This window comes from Lissotriton vulgaris, chromosome 3_1, assembly GCF_964263255.1.
Source record: "Lissotriton vulgaris chromosome 3_1, aLisVul1.2, whole genome shotgun sequence".
Taxonomy (NCBI): domain Eukaryota; kingdom Metazoa; phylum Chordata; class Amphibia; order Caudata; family Salamandridae; genus Lissotriton; species Lissotriton vulgaris.
In genome coordinates, this window is record NC_141689.1 from 2,052,476,458 (window position 1) to 2,052,499,627 (window position 23,170).

The 23,170-nt window shown below is 47.5% G+C and overlaps 1 protein-coding gene across 8 annotated transcripts in view; it reads right to left on the minus strand.

The window, feature by feature from the left end:
• Positions 1-23,170, minus strand: part of PCM1 (pericentriolar material 1) — a 1,333,387-nt gene that overhangs the window by 586,435 nt on the left and 723,782 nt on the right. The gene's annotated exons all lie outside the window — the stretch shown is intronic.

Here is a 23,170-nt window from a genome sequence, read left to right on the forward strand (position 1 = left end):
GTACATACAATTCAAAACTGCACACATAGTGCATAGCAAAGGTATGAAAAACCCAACATATATACAAATATAAATATACATAAAAATACATAAACTCAGGTATAGCAGAGTGGACAACGGGGAGGCGGGTGGGTCAGTGAAGAATCCACAGGCAGATACTGTATCTACCAGAAAAAGCGTTACCGAAGGTAAGTAACTTGTTCTTCTGATAGATACATTTGCCAGTGGATTCCTCACCTTGTGAATAGAGTCCCACAGCAGTCCACACTCTTGGAGGAGGGTGTCCACTCTCCTATACCAGAAAATCCTGAAGGACAGAGCGCGCAAAGTGTCCGTCCCTCATCACCTCGGCATCCAAGCAGTAATGCTTTGCGAAAGTGTGGAGGGAGGCCCAAGTCGCGGCTCTGCAAATATCCTCAACAGGTACACCTCTAGATAAAGCAGAAGTAGCTGACTTTGCTCTAGTAGAGTGAGCTCTTATACCCTCAGGAGGGTCCTTACCCGCTAGGGAGTAGCAGATCTTGATGCATAATATTATCCATCTTGAAAGTGTGCGCTTGTGCACAGCTCTTCCTTTCCTGCAGCCAGCAAATCCAACGAACAGCTGGTCATCCAACCTGAACTCCCTTGTCCTGTCCATGTAGAAGCTCACCACCCTCTTAGGGTCCAAGCAGTGAAGTCTCTCCTCCTCCTTGGAAGGGTGAGGGGGAGGATAAAAGGTAGGGAGGGTAACGGACTGCCCCAGATGGAAAGGAGTTACCACCTTAGGCAGAAAAGCAGCTCTGGTCCTGAGTACCATTCTTTCAGCATGAATGGTCAAGAATGGGGGCTTTGAACTAAGAGCTTGAAGCTCACTTACCCTCCTTGCCGGGGTAATTGCGACCAGGAAGACCGTTTCAAAAGACAAAAGTCTCAAGGGACACCTGTGCAAGGGTTCAAATGGAGAACCCATCAAGTAGGGTAAGACAAGATTTAAGTCCCATTGAGGCACAATAAAGGGAGTAGGAGGAAATGTATTAGTGAGACCTTTCCGAAACCTTAAAACTACAGGAGATTTGAACAGTGGCGGCTGATCCGGCAAACAGAGAAAAGCCGACAAGGCCCACAAATATTTTACCTTTGACAGTAGCAATCGCAAAACCCTGCTGGGCTGAGTAAGTGCAAATTGAAGAATATTGGTCAAACGAGCCCTTAAAGGGTCAATGGACTTCTCCCCACACCAAGCAACAAATTTAGACCACCCATAAGAATAGACGAACTTGGTGGAATCACGCCTGGCTGATAAGATGACATCCACCACATCGTGAGGGAGAAAAAGAACTCAGGTTGCCCCGTTAAATCTCCAGGCATGAAGGTGTAAGGTCTGGAGGTGGGGGTGTAGAACCTGCCACTCCATCTGGGAGAGGAGGTCTGCCCTGTGAGGGAGACGGAGCGGGGAGCACGAGGAGAGCTGGTGAAGATCTGTGTACCACACCCTTCTTGGCCAATCCGGGGCGATCAATATAAATTGGGCCCGGTCTTGGCGATTCTTCCTCAGAACCCGAGGAATAAAGGGTATGGGAGGAAACGCGTAAAGGAGTTGCGAGTCCCAGCTCAACTGAAACGCGTCCCGCAGTGCCCCTTGCATCAGAAACTGGAGACTGCAGAATGAAGGGCAGTGAGCATTCTCTTGAGTGGCAAACAGGTCAACCTGAGGAGTTCCCCATGTCCGGAAGACGTGACGAACCACCTCGGGTGAAGCCTCCACTGGTGGTCGGTCGAGAACTGCCGACTGAGACCGTCTGCACGTACATTCAGAACCCCGGCCAGATGATTTGCCTTCAGACAAATCTGATGGTCCTGAACCCAGCACCAGAGACGCAGAGCCTCTCTGCAGAGTCACCGCGACCCTATTCTGTAGGAAGATGGATACTGGACTATGGTTGCCCCCAACTTTTTGCCTAGTGTTTAGCTGGTTTTCAACTTAGTTGGCCTGGGATCCTGCTATTCAGGACCCCAGGCTATCTGCTCTCTCTGTAAAATGGACTCCATGTACATTAGGTGCATTACCAATTGGAACATGGATCACCTTGTGAGCCCCTGTACAGTGTACCATAGGTACCCAGGGCATAGGTGCATCCCAGGCCTACCAGGGGCTGCAGCACGTATAGTGCCTCCCCTGGCCTGGCCTTCCTGTTTGACACAACTGGCTGATCACTCAGCTGGGGGAAGGTGGTGTAATCACCCTTTGCTTTAGGTATAGTATCTCTATATCTAATACATACAAGGACACACAGTAACCTAAAAGTCACTCCTATGGCAGGCCTTATCAATCCTGGAGGCAGAGTGCTTGGTTATGTGTGAGATGGTGCTCTAGCATGAGCTGAGCCTGTCTGCAGCTTTCGGAACCATGTCCTTTAGCTTTTTCCTGATAGCGTCATACCATATACTCTTAAGTGCATTATGAACCTTGCGGTTAAATGCTAACTCTGGTTTGACATTATCAAAACATGTAGAGTAAGGTGTCATATGAATTGGAATACAACCCCCTCGCCAATTCTGGCGACGGGGGTAGCATTCCACCCTTCCAGAGCGACACGACATGTACAGAACCAGAACCCTGGTTAAAGTTAAACAGAGCCTCAGCATCACAAAATGGATGCTGCCACCACAGACACAAGTCAGACCTCCTGCTGCTGGGAGTCCTTCCAGCGAGGGAGGCTTGGACAAAGGATTTCCTGCCTTGGGAGGTGCTGGCACCACCTCAGACCGGATTTTGTGTATCTGGTTAATAGGGCTGAATAGAATCAGACATGCCCGGGGCACACAAGGTGTCTCCGTGCATAGGCCAGTTCGAACTGGTGCTGGGGCACTCCAGCCCCAGCCCCAGCTCTGGCGCGAAACTGGACAAAGGGAAGGGGGTGTAACCACCCCCCTTCCTGGTTCCACCCATAGGAGGGACCTAGTAGGTAGTCCAGCCCCTAGAATTGGTTTATAAGTAGGAGCTGAGTCCCAAGACTGCAGATTACCCTGAATTCGACTCAAGAAGAAGAAACTCTGGACTTCCGACGTTCTGCTGCTCAGAAGACTGAAGAATCTCCCTTGCAGCCAAGGAGTGGCCACCCTGTGAATACAGGCACCATCCAGCGATCAAGGACTGCTTTGCCGCCGCCGCCTCCCGCCGGAGCCCAGAGCCTGACAAGACTCAGACTCCCAGACATCCAACAGCCCGATCCACAGTCCCTGCAAAGCTGAGACGAGTGGAGGCGACCTGAGACGTGGGACCGGACCTCTTGAAAAGTTCACGAGAAGCTGACTGCCCAGCACCTGAGACACCCTCACCGCTGTGCTTGAGGTCTTGAGTAGCCCCACCACCGAGCTACATTTGCACCAAGGACCAGCCCTCCAACTCTCACGAGATCTGCGTGGGGCCATTTTGCTTTGTTCCACTCGAGGCGCCTTCCCGGTTACTAGTCCGATGGCTAGTGGCCATTTTGGCGACCAAACGACAACTTTTCACCGCTGGTCTGGTTGCTCCAGACTGGCCCTTGCTGCTCCTAAAAGCAGCAACCCCTCTGACCTTGCTGGTTAGAGTGAGTAGCCTTCTTTGTTTCCTGCGTGGCTTGCATTAGCCAAGGCCTGTTTACTCCGATCAAGAAGCCGACACCGCCATCAACCAGAGCTTACGTAGGACAGCTCATGAGTGACTCCTGGTCGTCGTCATCGTCGCCGGGTCCACGTGGCTGAAGAGACGAGCTTCACGACATCACCTGTTGGCACCCGACAACGCCTGGTTCCTTCCTGGTTCCACGCCGGTCACTGGCTAGTGACTGAACATTGTCCCCTCTGCTTACAGGTCTTCAACACTTCAGATCCACCCTTGGATCCACTGGAACTCTTCACATCAGGTCGCCTGCAGCATCAACACTCCAAGGCTCCATCTGAACTCATGCAGAATTCCGACACACTTTGACTCCACTGCACCCGCTTCCTGTGGGTGAGGTAACGCTGGCACTCCGGTGCCCCCGAGTAGTTTAACTCTCCTAGTGTCCAGATTCCAAAGGGTTAAGTTCTAGACTGACCGAAAGACTTCCTACCTTTAGCTTTAAAACTTTTACGCATCCATTGATTCCAATGTGAACTGCTCCTAACTTTGCGCACTGCAAACCAGATCCCGTGGGCCTCCTAGTTCCTAACCTTTGTTAGTACAGCATAGCCCCAGCGATTCCCAAGGCCCTAGGCCTTACTTCCTTTCGACTCGTGGTACTTATACCACTTCTTTAGTATATGGTTTTAGGGGCCACCCGGGCCTATCCATATTTGTGCAACTTATGTATACTTATCAATGGAATTGTTTTAACGTGTTTGCTTCTGTGCTCATAAAGAGTTCAGGGGACTATTTGTAGTAATAAATACATATATATTTTGAATATATATCCTGTGTGGTGTCCTTTCACTTGGTGTTCAAGGAGTTACATATGGTAATACAGCTGGCTTCACATGCCAAAAGAGTTTAGCCTAAGACTGCTTTGTCCACGCTACCACTAGGATAGCTGGTCTATAAGGTTGACTTACAACCAATCATCATAAGGGTTGTTTGGACTGATACAAGGTGATCACTAGAACTAGTGAACATCATATATCAGGCCAACTTCTCACATACTCCTCCCTGCTTGTTGACATACCACATCGCGGTCGTGTTGTCCGTCAGGACTTGAACTGACTGACCGCGAAGGGAAGGGAGGAAGGCCTTGAGCGCTAAACGTATGGCCCGCAACTCTAGAAGGTTGATGTGAAGCAACCTTTCCTCTGGAGACCAAAGACTTTTGACCTCCAGATCCCCCAGATAAGCACCCCAAGCTAGAGTGGATGCATCAGTTATGCCACCGATAGAGACAGTTGAAAAGGCTTTCCCTGAGACAGATTGCCTTCCACGCCCCACCAAGACAGATTCGCCGCAGTTTCTCTGGAGATCCTCACTGACTCCCTGAGATCTCCATTGTGCGGATACCACTGCCTGCGGAGGCACCACTGGAGTGCCCTCATGTGCCAGCGTGCATGGTTGACCAACAGAATGCAAGAGGCCATAAGACCGAGCAGACGCAGGACCTTCAGGACTGGAACGACCGCTCCATTGTGAAATAAAGGTATCATTTCCTGTATGTCGTGAATCCTTTGAGGAGGAGGGAATGCACAACACAGTTGTGTCCAGTACCGCACCTATTAACAGGTTGCGCTGGGAGCGTACCAGGTGAGATTTGGGTACATTTATCGAAAAACCCAACCTGCGCAACAACTGAGTTGTCTCTTGCAGATGATGGAGCACTATCTCTGGAGATTCTGCTTTGATCAGCCAATCGTCCAGATAAGGGAATACAGGAATCCCTGACCTTCTGAGATGTGCAGCCACCACAACCATCACCTTGGTAAAGACTTAAGGCGCAGTAGTAAGTCCAAACGGAAGGACCGCAAACTGGTAGTGTTGCGACCCCACCGTAAAACGGAGATACTTCCTGTGTGACTTCAGGATGGGGATGTGGAAATAAGCATCCTGTAAGTCGATCGACACCATCCAGTCTTCTTCCATCAGCGCTTGAAGAACCTGGGCAAGAGTGAGCATCTTGAACTTCTCCTGTTTGAGATAGAGGTTCAAAATCCTGAGGTCCAGGATAGGACTAAGTCTGCCATCCTTCTTGGGAATCAGAAAATACCGGGAGTAGCACCCCTGACCCCTCTCCTGCTCCGGAACCACCTCTATCGCACCTTTTCTGAACAGTGCCAGGACTTCTTCCTGCAAGAGCAACAGGTGGTCCTCCGAGCAAAAACCTTGGCAAAGAGGATAATTGGGAGGGAACTCTACGAGATTGAGAACCGAAAGATCTGATGTAGCCGATTACCAATCCCGTAGAAATTAAGTAAGACGAACCCTTACAGGACCCGCATGATACGGAATGGCGGTACTAGGGCTGCTTTGCTGTTGTTGGTCGGGGTGGGTATTTGATGAGGAAGTAGAGGAGGAGGAGGCTTGACTTCCACGACCCCTTTGTCTACCTCTTTGGACTTGTACAAAAGATTTTGCTGCTTCTGCTGCTGCTGCTGGTTCTGCTTATTGGAACGAAAAGTAGATCTTCCAAAACCCCTGGACTTCTTAGCTAAAGAGCCTCTTGTCTGTAAGCCCAAAGACCTTGCAGTCGCTCTGCTATCTGTAAACCTTTTTAAGGCAGCGTCAGCCTTTTTCCCAAAAAGGCCAGTGCCATCTAAAGGCAAATCCAACAGAGCAGCCTGAACATCAGTCGAAAATTCGGACAACTTTAACCAAGCGGCCATTCTAGTGGCGACTAAAGATCCCATTATTCTAGCCACAGAGTCCGCCGTGTCCATGCCACTCTGAATCACCTGGCGAGCCGCAGCCTGCGTGTCAGACACTACCTCATTGAAGTTCTTCCTATCCTCCTCCGGAAGCTTAGATGATAACTGCTTAACCGTGTTCATCAGAGCATGTACATATCTGCCCAGCAGACAAGTAGATTTGTCGATTTCAGGGCCATGCTACTTGACGAGAATACCTTCTCAGCATTCTGATCCAACCTTTTTGAGTCCTTATCCCCTGGAACCTGGGGAAAAGCACCTGCCGACCTCTTTGAACAAGCCGCCTGAACCACCAGACTTTCTGGCGAAAGATGGGAAGTCAAGAACTCAGGGTCACCAGGTTCCACCCTATAGCTTCTCGCCACTGTTCTAGACACCGCAGGAGCAGTCAGAGGCCTTTTCCAGACTTCCAATATCAGTTCAGTAAGAGCCTCAGTGAACGGGAGAGTGGGCTCAACAACAGAAGAAGGTGAATGTAGAACCTCAGTAAGGATGTTAGATTTAAACTCTACAGGAGGCAAAGTCAAGTTCAGCAGTTCTGCAGCCTTCTTAATAACAACATGGTAGGGAGCCACATCCTTGGAGGGTGCATCAGAAACTGCGGGCAACTCCCATTCCGGCGAAAGTTCCAAACCACTTGCACTATGCAGCTCCTCAAAATAATCCTCCTGTTCATGAAGTTCGCCTTCCTCCACTTCAGGGTCCTTATTTTACTTCTCTTCCATGAGACGCTGAGCTCTACGCCTCGACCACTCCAACCGAACCGAAGTCGTCGGATCCGGTAACGACTCCGACGGAGTCGGGACCGGAGTAGAGTGAGGAGCTTGAGGATGGGAAGCTGGAACCGGCGCCGAACCTCTATTCCGATCCAGAGGTCGCTCCGGAGCCGGCGAAGCCGTGTGCAGAGTCGATGACCTCAGCAGCGCCGAACCAAGTCAAGGTGGATATGGCGTCGGCATTAAGGGCAGAAAAGGCGCCGGGGAGTAAGCTTGAGGGACACCCAAGTTGTACGACAATGGACACATGGGACCAGCCGGTGCACCAGTGGGGTACATTGCCCTCGCATACACGCCATACATAGCATTAAGGAAATGCGAGGGGTCCTGACCAGGACCAGGAAACGGAGGGTACGAACCCACTGGCTGCTCCAAAGGAGGCTGCACCGGAATAGTTTCTTCTTGACCCTCCTGTTCCTCTGGATGATGCACCGGAGTCGCAGAAGCCTGAGGATCCACAACGTCTTCTTCCTCATGTGCTGAAGACTGACACAGATCCAGAGATGGATCCGGTCCCAGATCCGGAGAAGGCTGTTGGGACTGTAAAGGCGAGGCTTCACCTACAGGCTCACAAGATGGTGTGGGAGACAAAGTCCTTACGATGCTTTCGAGAAGACCTCTTCTTCGAGTCCGACTCCCTGCCGGAATGGTGCCTCGAGCTATGCTTCTTCCTCTTATGTTTTTTCTTCGAGGAACCCGAAGCATGTCCCGAAGCCGACTTCGGCGCCGACTCCGATCGGGACCTCGACTTCGTCCTCGTCTTCGAGCGTCTTGATGTTGACCTCGAAGACCTCTTGGCATCCTTTCCTTTTAGCTTGGCCAGAAGGAGTTTAGCTTCTCGTTCACACAGAGCCTTCGGGTTCATTTTAGAACAGGATCGACAGCCTTCGACATTGTGGTCCGAGCCCAGACACCACAAGCAATCACAATGAGGATCGGTTTTTGACATCATCCTGGCACACGATCCGCACTGCTTAAAACCTGTTGTCTTCGACGACATTTTCGGCGGAAGACAGCAACTCAAAAAAGATACAGAAACACACAAATAGCAACAAAGTCACTATCCGTAACACAAGAGATCCCAAGAAACCGTTAGTGTCGATGACGCGGAAAAAAGGGAACTGATGTCATCACGCCGACGTAGGCCTAATAAGGAGTCGGTGACGGCAGCCGGAGTCGCACGGGATGCCGTGCTCCTGTGACGTCGTCCACGCCGGCGTGCTACAAAAGAATTTTCCGAACGTTGCTGACGCTGGGGGATATTTACAAGGTGAGGAATCCACTGGCAGATGTATCTATCAGAAATACCGTTATTTGATTACTTAAAATGGATGAGTTACCTGACAAAGGTCACTGTTATATGTGTATACCAGAAAGAACTGTAATTATTCGTTTTCCAGGTCAATTTTACCAAGTCATTGGAGATATAATTACTCTAAGTGATGTAACTTAGCCCTGTCTGTATTTTCCGGCAACTGTTTTTTATGAAGATGTATACTTGAAGTGAACGTGCATAAGCTGATGCTGTCTAAACGTTTGTAATATTGACATGTATGAATAAAACAATAAAATATAAAAAAAAGATAAGTAAGAACCAAGCTCAAGTTCCACTGAGGCATTACGAAGGGACCTGGAGGAAAAAGATGAGTAATGCCTGTAAGAAAGCGATTTACAACAGGGGACTTGAAAAGAGAAGGCTGATCAGGAAGCCTAAAAAAGGCTGAAATAGCTGAGAGATAGCCCTTAACCCCTTTACTGCTAAGGCAAGATTTGAAGGCCCCTTTGTTTTCCATTGAAATCAATGGAAAGTCCATGACGAGTTACCCTTGTCATTAGCAGCCAAGAGGTTAATAGTGCCCAAAGCAGAGCCCTGCTGTGCCAAAGAAAGGAGGAATAGGAGAATCTCAGAAATTGGGGCAGAAAGGGGATCCCCAGGCTTTGCTGCGCACCATGCCACTAATTTGCTCCATCTGCATGCGTATACCCTCTTAGGGGAGGGAAGCCTGGCTGCCAAGATAACATCACAGACTTCGGGAGGAAGGTCGAAGGCTGTCAACTGTCGCCGCTCAATCTCCACGCAAGGTAGGCGGGCCCTGCTGCTGTGACAGAAGATCCTCCCGAAGAGGAAGTCTGATTGGAGGATCGATGGCCATGTGTAATACTAGACTCTTCGTGACAAATCCAAGCCACAAGTATGATTTGGGTCGAGTTGCGCTTGATCTTCAGCACAGCAGAAGTGGTATAGGCTGAAAGGCGTATAGAAGACCGCAACTCGACTCGCAACAAAAAGTGTCGCATTGGAAACTCCAACGTGCAGAATTGCTGACATTGAGCGTTCTCTTCGGTGGAGAATATATCCAACCAAGGCTCTCCCCACTGCAGAAAGAGACCTTGCACCACCTCAGAGTTACGACGCCATTCGTGATCCATCATGCATCTGCAGCTGAATTTGTCAACCCTGGCATTCAGTGAACCTGCCAGGTGTTGAACCCCCAGGGATATGCCCTGATGTTCCAGCCATGTCCAGAGACGGGGAAACTCTTTACATAGGGTCCATTACCGCACAGTGGTGTTGTCCGTAAATACCTGCACTACTCTTCCCCGGTCAGAGGGAAGGAATGCTTTTAGCTCAAGACGGATCACCTGGAGCTCCAGAAGGTTGAAGTGGAGCCTGGACTCCCCTGGAGAACAGGGGCCTCTGATCTCCACCTATCCCATGTGGCCGCCCCACCGCACCCCAGAAGTGATGCATTCATCACCACTGTGACTCCGGTAGGAAAAGGGAGAGGGATCTGCCATTGACCCAATCCTGGTTCGTTAGCCACCACTGCAACTGTTGTGCAGTGCTCTCAGAGATCTGAACGCAATCAGAGAGATTCCCCTGATGTTGTGCCCACTGGAACTTCAGGTCCCACTGCAAAGCCTGCATAGGCCACCTGGCATGATCTACAAGCAAGATCCAGGAGGCCATGAGGTCCAGCAGCTGTAGGGTCATCCTGACGAAACCCGGGCTAGAGGCTGAAAGATAGGAATCAGAGCGCGAATATCCCAGACTCGCTGCTTGGGAGGATAAGCCCGAAACTACATCGTGTCCAGAACAGCTCCGATGAAAAGGAGCTTCTGAGAGAGAGTCAGCTGTGACTTCGAACGTTGATAGTGAACCCCAGCGAATGAAGAAGGTCCGCCGTAGTCTGGAGGTGGGAGACGAATGCCAGGGGAAAGTCGCCTTCAACAGCCAGTCGCCGAGATAGGGGAAGACTGGAACCCCTGATCTGCGCAGATGAGCTGCGACCACCGGCATCACTTTCGTGAACACCCGAGGGGCGCTGGTAAGGCCAAAGGGGAGCACGGTAAACTGAAGGTGCTTGTGGGCTACCGTGTACCGCAGGTTAACGCTAGTGTGCCAGCAGGAAAGGGATGTAAAAGTAAGCATCCTGCAGTTCAAACGCTGCCATACAGTTTCCAGGGTCAAGGGCAGATAGGACCTGAGCTATTGTCAACATTTTGAACTTCGGTAAGAAGTGGTTGACGTTCCCGAGATCAAAGATAGGTCGCAGGCCCTCGTCTTTCTTGGGCACCAGAAAATAGTGGGAATAGCAACCATGACCTACTTCTGGAGCAGGAACCCACTCAATAGCCCCCTTGGCCAAGAGAGCTTTAACTTCCTGTTGGAGAAGGGCCAAATGATCCTCTGACATGCAATGGTATTGAGGTGTAATGGATGAAGGGGTAGTTTCGAAGGGGGTGATTAGCCCATTCCAATTGGTGGCCATAAAAGGTCGGACTAGGAGGGTCTTGAGGCTGCTGTAGAAGGGGCCTTGGTGGACTGGCCCGCTCGCTGATCCCCAGACCCACGACGGTGGGTCCCATGTCCCTGGCCGCACAAGGGCTGGACAGCTTGCGCAGGCCTGTGGCCCTGGGTGGAATGTGCGGGACACCCCTTCCGTACCCACGAAAGGGGCGAAAAGCAAACTGCGCAGGGTGGGTGGAGAGCCCCGAGGACTTGGCCGTAGCCCGGGAGTCCTTAAAGCGATCCAGCGCATTGTCTGCTTTCTCGCCGATCAAAAGGCATGTCCAGCAAGGTAGCTTGGACATCCCCAGAAAAAAACAGTCAACCTCTGCCATGCGTCGGCGGTGTCCAGTCCACATCTTAATGTGAACTTGGTTGAGTCTCTCCTTTCAGCGACTGCACGGGAGACCACGGCCTGGGTCTCCCCCAGGCACTGTGGCAGCACCTGCGCTACTGCATCCCACACAGAGTGGGTGTAACGGCCCAACAGACATGCGGTGTTCACCGACGCAGGCCCAAGCTGGAGGAAGAAAACATCTTCTCAAGATGATCCAGCTTTTTGGATTCTCAATCAGATGGTGTGTTACCCGGAGCCGAAAAGTGGCGTTGGGCAATCATCCTATCCCTAGGAGCCCCTGTTTTGGGCCTGGACCAGGTGCCCAAAAGGATGTTAGTAGGGGCTTCATTGAAAGGCAGCAGGGGCTCTGAAGAGGCCACTGCCGGGTGAAGCATCTCAGTCAGGAGATTCGTCCTGACCACCACCGTAGGTAGCTCGAGGTTGAGGGCCTTGGCCGCCATACGCAACACCACTGAGCAGGAAGCACCCTCCTCTGTGGCCACGGTGGGAGGAGACAAGATGCCAAGGGAGGTAACCAGACAACTGGGTTCCTCCAGCTCCTCTCTCAAGTCCAGTTCATCTAACTGCTCAGCCAAAGGGTTTACAGACCCCTCCTAGTCCTCCACACCCTCCTCTGGTTGCTAATCTGGCCTGTAGGTAACACCATGGTCGAACAGAGGTACAAAAGTACCACTCGGCGGCGGACGTCGGTCTGGCTCCGTGTCCAAGTCAGGGTGGACGCTGGGGTTGAAGCCAGCTGAGATAACGGACGTCAGCATGGGAGGGCGGCATCTAAGTAGCTACCGCAAAGTCATCCCAGTGACCACAACGAACGCGGAGCCAACCAACGCCACCTTTCGATGCGCACGGGTACTGCGGACGGAAACATTCTTCGGATCCAGTCTGACACCTGGGGGTAATTCTACAGGTAATTAATCTAGAACAAATTGTCTCTTTCAGCTCCTGTGACCAAGACCACCTCACCTACTTCTTGTAAACCGAGGAGTAGTCGAAACAAGACCGCATCGCATTCACAGCCTCCTCTGAGCATCTTCAGCAGCCTTCATCTCGTGTATCAGGACCACTTCCACAGAAAAGCCCAGCAAAGGATAAAAAGTGCGTGGAACTGACTGAAGACTGCTTCACCTGCCGAGGTGACTGCTCCTGAGGATCTTGCTGGTCCCCCTGACTAAATCCCGACTAGAGTTAGTCACCTAAAGTGAATCCAAGTGACCGCATTACACCTAGCCCGAACTTTTAAGTCAAAAAGTTTGAATGTCAAATTCACTGGATTCGCCAAAGCTTGTTTCTAGTTGAGTGAAATGCTTCGATTTACTATATTTTGTGAATTCTATAACTCCTGAACTCTCCAGTGGATCTTTTTCAGCGGAGGGGGTATAAAAATGCATACAAATACCTTCTATTTTCATACATTTGTTTCAGATTTCTTTGGTGTCAAGTTGTTTTCTTCTTCAATTGTTCTGGTGCTATTTAAATGCTTTACAATTGTTCCTTTGTGTAAGCCTTGCTGGTCAAAGCCACAGCTAGCCAGGGTTGAGCTGAATGTTTCACAAAGAAACCCAAGGGTCGTAAATGGGTTAGTAAGTATTATACGGTGAGGTGGCACAACCACACCATATAAAACACTATTTCCTCACAAGAGTCTTCTTATACCCTCTTGCGTATTGAGAAAATATAAAGCACCCCATTTGCTGTGGGAGACGACTGTCATATCATGTGCTCTTACATAGAGTAACATCCTTGTCCATTATGCGCTTTCATTTTTATGATTTCAAAAAATATGGAAAAAACAAATATCTTTATTTTTCATGAATGGAAGATCCAGTTTGAATTCATTTGTTGGACTAAAGACAAGCAGGCATTCATAAGCACATCTGCATGCACCAACGTTATAGGGCATCGATTCCTCAGTGATTCCATTACTGTGCAGGGCTTGTAACCCTTTAGTCCCAGATTCACCTGCGAATTGCTGGTCCTACCTGCCCAATTAATTTGTTATTATAAGACCCTCCTTTGTAATGGCTTCTATCTAACATGACAAATGATTGTTGTTGTTGGATGGCCTGCGGATGTACCTACTTGGTAAATGTTAAAAAAACTGTGAAATGCTGTGGCATTACAACGTATCTGAAAGTGTTTCATGGGCATAACAGAAAAGATAAATATGTGGTTTGACAATTTAAATAAGCTTGTTATGATATTAATGTAGAGAAATGCATCTTTAACCTCTGCAGCAGAAACCTTTGCCTTGCACACAGCCAGTTCTGCATTTGAAATGCAAACAGATGCAGTTTACAACCTATTTTGCTGAACTGTTGCATACTATTTTTTATTCTTCAAACATAACTGTCATAACTACTGTTTTAAAAGTATCAGATCTGGCTTACGGACTTACTTTAAGCCATACTAGGACTCATTCCTTCATTCTTCAGCTCACTCTTTTTAAGTTCAGTTGAATTCAACTACCGTACTGATAATCAGTTGTGCAATTTTTATTTTATTTCCAGTAAAGAGTTAAAGTTTGCATGAATTCAAGTGTGGATGGAAATTACATATAACCCATTGAGCAACAATGCCATGAACTTAAATCCTATCACCCACATGCTCCAAGCTCCTCCTTTTGTGCATTAACTGTTTTGAAACCTTCGGTCTGGAAGTTCCATTGGAAATATGTTCAATAGTAGCATTCAGTGATTCAGCCAATAAGTCTGCACCAATTGTTCTGAATAGTCATGCAGCATTCAAACGTGAATTATGCAGCATGTGATGAGATACCAATGCTGACAATCATGTGGGGGTCAGATTTGATAAGGTGGTGTGCTGTTATTAGAAGATAAATCTCCTCCAGTGTAAACCTGTTTATGACATGTCACTAAAACCAATAAAAAGGTTTTAAAAATAAAAAAATAAAAAGTCAGGCTGTGTCTGCATCCTTGGATTCACTTGATGCTCCTCTCTAACAAGTGTGCACCACACCCAAGCTTTAATGTTGACAACTCAACCAATGATATCAAGCTCAGCCAGTACTGTTCAACAAGGTATTACAATAAAAATATAAAACAGTGATGAATAGAATGCTTAAACTAATCTCAGCCACTCATCACTGGGGCTGCATCCCGATCTATCATTTTTCTGCGCACCAAGCCACCTCAGTTTTGAACCAACTATCTGCAAATCAATCTTGACCCTGCTCCAATGGGAGCAGTCACACCGGACTGTCAGGCCCTCCCTGGATCAGAACACAAGCAACCCAGGACCAGTTTTGCCTTAATTATGGTTTCATCAGCAAGGTACGCCATAGTGGGCGAAAAACAATAGATTGGAATGCGGCCCGAGAGATTGCCAGTGGGTGAGATTAATTTAAGCTTTCCACCCCTCTCCAATATGTTTTTGCACTAAAAGTTATTGCAGCACCATCATAGCCATCCGCAAGTTCATCTTTGGTATTTCTTGGAAGATCCATGTCAGCCTCTGCAGCAGAGAGAATGTGGCAAGACAGGTTTCATCCTTTTTCAGAAATTAAAGAAAAAGTCCACAAAGGGATGGTTTGTGCCTTCAAATGTTTTGTCTCCAGTTTTGTACCTAGCTGCAATAATTTGAAAATTAATATAAACGTCCTAGCTTCCTTTATAGAACATTGCACCTATATGCTTTGCATTTATTTACAAATATATTCCTCTTTGCCGGGATGTTGTGAATATTATTACTTTTTTATTCTGGGTACTCTCCTTTGAGTAATATGTGCCAGTCAATCAAAAAGTGAATACAGAGGATTAGCAAAGTGCTGCAGTTGTGAGATTAAACTGACGTCATTCTGTTTATATTATGTTCTGCAACAAGCTCTCTTGAAGGCTCGGTGGGGCTAATGGGCAACTTGAACTCCTATTCCTGCTCTTCAATAATTAATAAACTTTCGTCTCTCCCCGAAATCCTGGGCGCAATCATGAAAAGCGTGAAGTGTCACAGCAATGGAAATGGGTCACCTAAGCACACGCAAGAGTCTCAAATTTCATGCACCTCTGAAGAGCCTTCATGCTCCACCACACTAGCAGGTCTACCACCAGGGAGGAAAAACACTCCCCCCTTTCTAGACTCATCTACTAAAAGTTCAGCCTATTTGTCATCAGCGACCAGCCATGGCATTTCCACAGCGGGCTTGGAACTCATTGACACTAGTAGTCTAAAATCAACGCAATTAGCAATCCCGCGACCCGACTGCGCTGACACTGCCCATACTGATACGATCCACAGTTCCTCCAATCTTCCAATGAAACCTTCATTGTCAAGGAGGAAGAGAAAGAAACTTAAAAAACATTCAAAACAACAACGCTTAGCGAAAAAGAGAGCGGGGCTTGAAGGGTCAGTGGCACTCAGCATGCCAGCCATTAAATCAAGGGTCCTCCCTTACTTTCCCATCTTCAACCGGTCCTCAAAAACCAAAACGATAACCACCGAGACAAGCACGACCCCCGCGGGTTCAAAGGATACCAGTGGACAGCCCGGGCTATCAACACAAGGAGCACCTGGGGCCACAAGAGCTATCGAATTATACTCCACAATGACAGCAAATGGATCAGCAAATAAAACTATAAGAACAACTATCCATGACCAAAGCCTTGGCAGTCAGAACATACTGTACAGTCCGCAGCAGCAATGCCAGACGCACGGAATAGTCCACTTGTCAAAATTGGCCTAAAAAACAGAAACAGGGGAAGCAACAGCAACAACAACAGGCTCAGACTTCTCGCCCTGTGTCTCCGTTGCCTGCGCAGTCGGAACGCGTTTATGATTTGCGCGACCGCGCGATGATTAAAACTCCTGATCGGTTTCAAGCTTCTGAACAACGCTCTCCTCGTTCCTTTCAGGACTCATCAGCCCCGTCAACCGGTGCGTGACCAGCCCCGCCCGCGCAACGGTGCAGAAAAGCAGGAGGGCTCTATGCCCAAGAGACCGCAGTTTGCCAAGAAGAATGTAGCCGCCTTAACGGCGCATCGATATGCCCCAGATTGTGGGAATGCGGATTCGGAATCTGAAGTGGGCTCTGACCTTGCTGGACAGCGCGGCGGAGATTACCATAGTGAGAGAGGCCCTCCGTCCACTACTGAAGGTGACAGAGACTGACACTTATGTTGTGATTGAAACAGCTGATACAAGAGTTGCTCCCCCTGAAAGACTTTTTGAAATTGTCCTGTTAATCAAAGGTGACATACAGCGTACCATAAAAGGGGTATTTGGGAAAATCTTTCATCTACGTATGACATTTTGCTTTCGGAGGCTGACTGGCCCCCACCCTTTGTTCTCGCAGCTCCGCGAGGGGAGGAGGTGATCCTCCCCAGTTTCGCGAACACTGTTTCGAGAGTGGAAGCGCTGCATTTTGCAGAAGAGTGGGCTCTGGCGCTAGCGCCGGCTGTGTACCGCAATCAATGTGGCTGGGATAAATTGTCCCCAAGCCACGAGATTCCTTTACGGTCTCAGCCGCAGCCTCAACCTCAATATCCCATACGACGTGAAGCAAAAGCTTCAGTCGCGGCTATCCTTGAACAATTGGAATATCAAGGTGTAATTGAAACATGTGTGTCACCAATGAATAACCCCCTTTTTACTGTAAACAAGCCAGACAGCTCATATCGTTTGGTTTTGGATTACCAGCATTTAAACTGTGCAGTACAGAATACTCACGGCTCTGCCCTAGTGAATAGTCTTGTGCGTAAGCGGTTCAAAACCACGCTTGACATTTCCAATGGTTTTTATGCCCATAGATTTGATGGTCTAAGTTCCCAATGGACCTCCTTCACATGCGGCGGTGTGCTAAAAAAAGTTTCGGCGTCTCCCTATGGGCTATAAGAATAGTCCTGTAGTTTTTTCTGCCCGCATTGTCTCTTTTGGAGAGAATCGACCCAGATGCCCTGTTCGTATGTGGATGACATTTATCTCACAGACGACGAACTTTGGGAGCATCTGTGTCGAGTCAACAGTATAATTTGTAACTTTGCAGACATGGGTTACAAATTTAACTTTTCAAAATCGCACATTGCAGAGTACACAGTGTTGTTTCTGGGCTATGAACTCAACAATGAAGGAAAAGGTTTGGCTCCCCACTTCCTGAAGAAATGCGCACAGTTGCGCTCTCCGACAACACTGAAAAAATTACAGTCTTTACTGAGCTTCTAAAATTTCGGGAGGACATACATTCCGGAATACGCCCAGCGTATCAAGCCTTTGTATGCTTTGATACAACCATCTTTTTCCAAATCATGCTGGCTGCCTGAGCATTCAGCGATTCTGCAGTCTTTGCAAGCTGATCTGCTCGCTTCTGAATATTTACAGACTCGTGATAACCAACCTGGTGATAAGAATTATCCCTGGGACGGTAGGTTTCACGTACCTAACTTTTAATGAAGGAGATACAGTACCTATTGCTTACAAGTCACACTTGTACACTTCGGCTGAAATGCGATTTTCCACTGTGGAGAAAGTTTTGACAGCTGTACAGATGGCAATTCTCAAGGAACGTGCCCTGTCACAGGGAAAACGCATGTTGGTTGTTAACCCGTGTCCTGCCTTGGAGGCAGTTAGGAAAGCCAGTGTACCAAATTCTAAAGCTTTGCACCCTCGGTGGATTCAATGGGCTGCATCCTTGACATCCCAGGATGTCACGTTTATTTTTGACGCCACGTTACGGTCGCAGGAGTACTTACAGTATGAATTTGTTCATCCAGCTCCTTTAGCAGTGCGGCCGTTGGAGGATTTCCATTGCATCATTTACACTGATGGTTCGGCGCAGGTTGCGCATGGCTCTAAACATGCCTACGTTTCCGCATGCGCCATTGTGGTCGGTGCCATGGTGAACAATGAGTTCAAGTCCAGTGTTGTGCACACGCGGACACTTGGGGACTGCACCGCACAATTAGCAGAGCTTCATGCTCTGATGCTTGCATTAGAGTACGCTGATCCTTGTGTGACGACTTTAATCGTAAGTGACTCTTACTACTGTGTCCAGTCTTACAATGAGAACTTGTTCTTTTGGATTCAGAATGAATTTCGAGATTACAAAGGTAGCACAATAAAACATAAAATGATCTGGGTCCAAGTAGCTGAACTTAAAGAGAAGTTACCACTCGTGTTTGTGATTCATACTCTTGGCCACCAGCGTGTGGGAGTCCAGGCTGTCGGTAATTCGCTTGCTGATGAAGCGGCGAAGTCAGCAGTATTAAAATACTTAGTTGCAGCTGTTACACGTTCCAAAAGTAAAATAGATGATGACATCTTGGCAGCTGTAGCTGCCACTGTGAAGGGAAGTAAATATCCTGCGGGGTTCCCTTCGAAGTACACATACCACTTAAGTCCAGATAAGGTTCCTTATGTGAAAATTCCTGGCATTGGTGAACGTTTGATTCCCAACATCGATCACAGAGCTACTTTGATTACAGCAGCGCATGAAGGTGTGGCGCCTGCGCATGCGGGCGTCTCAGCCACTGTAACACAGCTACAACAAAGGTTCTGGTGGCGGGGACTGTACAAACAGACGCACGATTATGTCCTTCAATGTGACATTTGCCAGCAGAATAAGCCTTCAACTGCTGCGCGTCCGCCTCAGACACAGTTGTACATTTCTAATAAGCCTCTAGGATGTGTTTATTTAGATCACTGTGGTCCTTTTTCTTCTGATACTGCGTACAAGTACATCTTAGTAGCAGTTGATTCATGCACACACTTTGTGTGGGTATGGCACCATCGCAGCGCTGATTCACGGTCTGTCATAAGAGATTTGCGTGTCTTTGTAGGGATTTTTGCCTGTGGTACCTTCCATTCGAATCAGGGTCCGGCTTTCGCCTCTAAGGCGTATAAGGATGCTATGGTTTTGTTGGGGGTCCAAGTCAAGTTTTCGTCTTCATACAGGCCTGAGGGTAACAGTGTAGTGGAACGAATGAACCATGACTTAAAGCAATCTTTGACAGCTCGTGTTATAGGCACTGGCAGAAACTGGTTGGCGCATCTCAATGGCGTGCAGCGTGCTCTTAATAATCTCCCTAGAAGGTCTCTGGGTGGGCGGACCCCATACGAAATGCTCTTTGGTATCAAGATGTATGTACCTGACTTCGACGGTCTAGAGTGCAAGGCCCAGGCCGCGGCCTTTGACGTAGATGAATACTGCAATGTTTTACAGGATCTACAAAAGGCCAGAGACAGTCTAGCTAAGGAACATTTGCCCTCCACATCGGATGTTGCGTTGCAGATCCCTGTAGTTGGCTGGCTACCCCAAGTTGGAGAACTGGTTCGAGAGAAGATCGATAACAAGAAAGAATTTGGTTCTTCATATTGTGCACCGGTTCGAGTTCTTGGAGTGAAGGGCACGAGAACAGTCATTTTACCACCGCTTCCAGGTCGTAAGGAAAACAGATTTATCTCAATTGACAATGTCAAGATACACAGGGTGGCTGATTCTTCATAGCATGACACAGGCGGTCACCTGTCCTTCCATGGTGAGACATTCTGTGTTGGCCATAACTTCTAGTGCTGAGCCAGAGGTGGCCCTCGAGATGCCTGTTGTTTTCAATCCTTTTTTAAATACTTTTCCTGTTAATGACACTGATGACCTGAATTACACCTATCCAACTGATTTATCAATGCCGGATTTGCAGACTGGTTTGGCCACAGAATCCAGATTCTCTTTTGACTCGGTTTCAGTACATTCGAAAAAACCCTCACGTATTGCAACTTATGCCACATTATTTAAAAAACATTTTTGATTCCCCCTTGGACATATATTTGGGTGATTCTCTTTTCAATTTATCTTTTTATGTCAATTGGTTTTGTGTTTTATTTTTTCCGTCTGATTGATGGACACTATGTCAAAGAGTGAACAGGGATTCTGCACCTTAATGGAACATTGGCCCCACTTTCCTCATCACATTCACCACACAGACTGAAAAGAGAGTTGAATACAGTAAACATCACTGCTTGGCCTGTCCTTCATGGGATTGTGTGGGATGCGGTTAGGTTTCAAATCCATGGCCCCACTGAAGTGATTAATGTTCCGAATGTGCTTAGATGTAGTGAAACAAAACAAAACATCCGTTCTGATGATTGGGATATTCAGGCAGTTGAAGCATTATTCTCTGATTTGAAATATTATGCTGCCTTTGATGCTGAGGATTTATACTTAGATTCTGTTAATTATGGTGATTTGTTTTGCTTTCAACATTATGGTAATCATTTTCTGCATAAAACAAGTTCCAGAAGGGGTAATGTAAGTTACACACAGTGGTAACATTGCCCAGCTCCATTACAAGGCAGCTCCAGTACATTTCTGGAAAAATACACTTAATTTACAGACTTTAATCAATCAAATCCTGAGTCATTTTATTTTAAAATGACACAAAAGTCCATGTCCAAAGTTAGACTTACCGATACTAAATTGCTTTATTCGAAGTCCTTTCTAGACAGGTTAGCTGTGGATGGCTACGAGCTATGGAAGGAAATAATTGACCTTAAATCGGTTTGGGGTACCAAAAATTGGCAGGTAAAAGGCACTGAGGCTTTGCACCGTGCATGTCTCATCCCGAGTCACATGTTGTTTCTAAATTCTACCATTTCCCAGACAACATGCTTTGGATTGGCAACTTCTAAAAAATTAAATACACCAACTATTCCCGAATTGGAAGAATATTCAGGTTGGGGTAATTACACTGAATTGTCCATTTGTGATTTACAAACACTATTGCACAATTCATCCTTTAATGTATCCAGTTTGGATCCGAAGGGTTGGCTGATGTGGCATAGAAGCTCTGATTCTTGCCAACGTCGACTTCTGGGTTTGACTGAGGGTTTTACACAAGTCAGACCTGATCCCCGTTTTGAAGCTGATCATACTGTCACAACTTACTCAGTGGGAAAAATTGTGTCAGAATTGGTTACAACATTCCACGTTAGCTGCAGTTAAACTACATCTATCCCAGTTAAATGATAATGTGGATTTAAATGATTTTATAAAAGGCCCGGCTAATGGTAGATCTAAACGGTGGATTTATGCGATTTACAATGAAATTTGAACATTTTCGCAAATTGAGGCTGCTAAACGACGAAGGGCTATTGACCAAGCTAATTTGGAAAAAGTGCTTGCAGTTGTCGATAATAGTATTAACATGCTTTCTTCCCGAATTTACACTTTGAATAATATTGTTTCTTCTGTTGTTGACATTGTAAATGATGAGGTGTCTGTATTATACCATGGTCAAAATCAATTGCTTTCTGTAATGCAGTTTGCTTGGACGCTACAGACACTTAAGGCGGGCCGTGTGCCCTGGAGTTACATGAACGTGTCCTCCCTTTTTGCCCCATTTAATTTGACTGACGTGCAGCTCATGCTTTCAATGCATGATGCATCATTTTATATGTTACATATTGAAAGGTTAGAATCTTTACCGTTTTCTGTAGCTGAGGCCACTGCTGCAACGTGGCTGATCCATGGATTAATTACATTACCATTTGCATTGTACAAATAGACTAGTTGTATGCGGTATATTGCAAAAGGGCGATATGAACCACTAGGCAGCGCATTCCTCCATGAGGCATGGTCTCTACCATACACATACAGATGTCTAAAGGATGGAAAGGAAGTGAATCTTAATGGTGAAGAATGCACGCAGTCGCCTGACCTTTCATTAATATGCAGACACATCCAGTTCCACGGTTCTTGTAATCAGGACCGGCCAAATTTAGCATGTGTTTTGAAAGGCACACCAGTTCGGGCGATAGTTCCCACATTTACATTATTGACAAATGGTAGTTGTTGGAATTAGGTAGCCTGGCCTAGGGCAAGACTAGTATCTCAGAGGCACGGTGTAAAGGTTGCAGACCACCCAAAAGTAATTCCACGCAATAACACTCAAAAAGAAAACACTACTCCAAAATTATATGAAAATACGTACTGCTTTATATAAAAATAATATGCTCTGGGTTGTCAAATCAGTAACTCACATATAAATAGTTCAAGCAGTTTAGATTACTTTCAGGGTCAACAATTACACTTTCTTTAAACTACTAGCAGATTATCACTCTTTGAATTACTAGCAGTTACTGTATTTCCAAATTCTTATCACACTTCTGCATTAAGATAACTGTACCCTAGAATCAATTAGGCTAGGTATACTCCGCTAGAATCTTGGGAGAAAACTACACTTCACTTATAAGCACGAGCAAATATCATTACAGTATTAACATTTAAACTATTAAGCAATTTAGTTAGCCAGGTTCCACTTTACAGTTCACTTGTCATTAAACCAGTTACAAAGAGAATCACAATGCAGTTTCTTTTCAGTTGAACTAAGAAGGTGTGATTAGATAATGACTGTACTCCGCTTACTTAAATTAGGCCAGAACCTCACTCTCATTTACTTGAATCACAGTTCAGTTAATCAGTTCACCACCTTGGCTAGATCTGGTTTCCTTATGTTACTCCCCAACTTGAGGTTAGCAGGGATTGACTGACCAGGATCTACTTTACTGCTCTGTAGGCACTAGCGCCACTCCCCCTGAATCTCCACTCCTTACTTGTTTCCACAGCGTGGTTGTGGTCTTCTCTGTGTTCAGCAGCAAGATGACAAAATGAAGGGCACAGAGGGGGGGGGGGCGGAGCACACCACAGAGGCGGGCAATCCCTTAATGGGGGCGAAGGCTCCCTTGTAGCTCCCCTGTGCTCTCCTCACTCGAGCCAGCTCCTCTGCTGGGCGCTCGAGCGGAGAACAGGGCCGATGACTTATCACCCCCAACAACAGCCGAGACTCTCAGCTCCCTCTCCCTACTCGGCCAGCTCCTCTGCGTGGCGCGCGAGCAGGGGAGTAGGGAGACACTCACTCCGGCCGCAGCCGGCTCCTCGCGTTGCTTGGCGGGTCACTG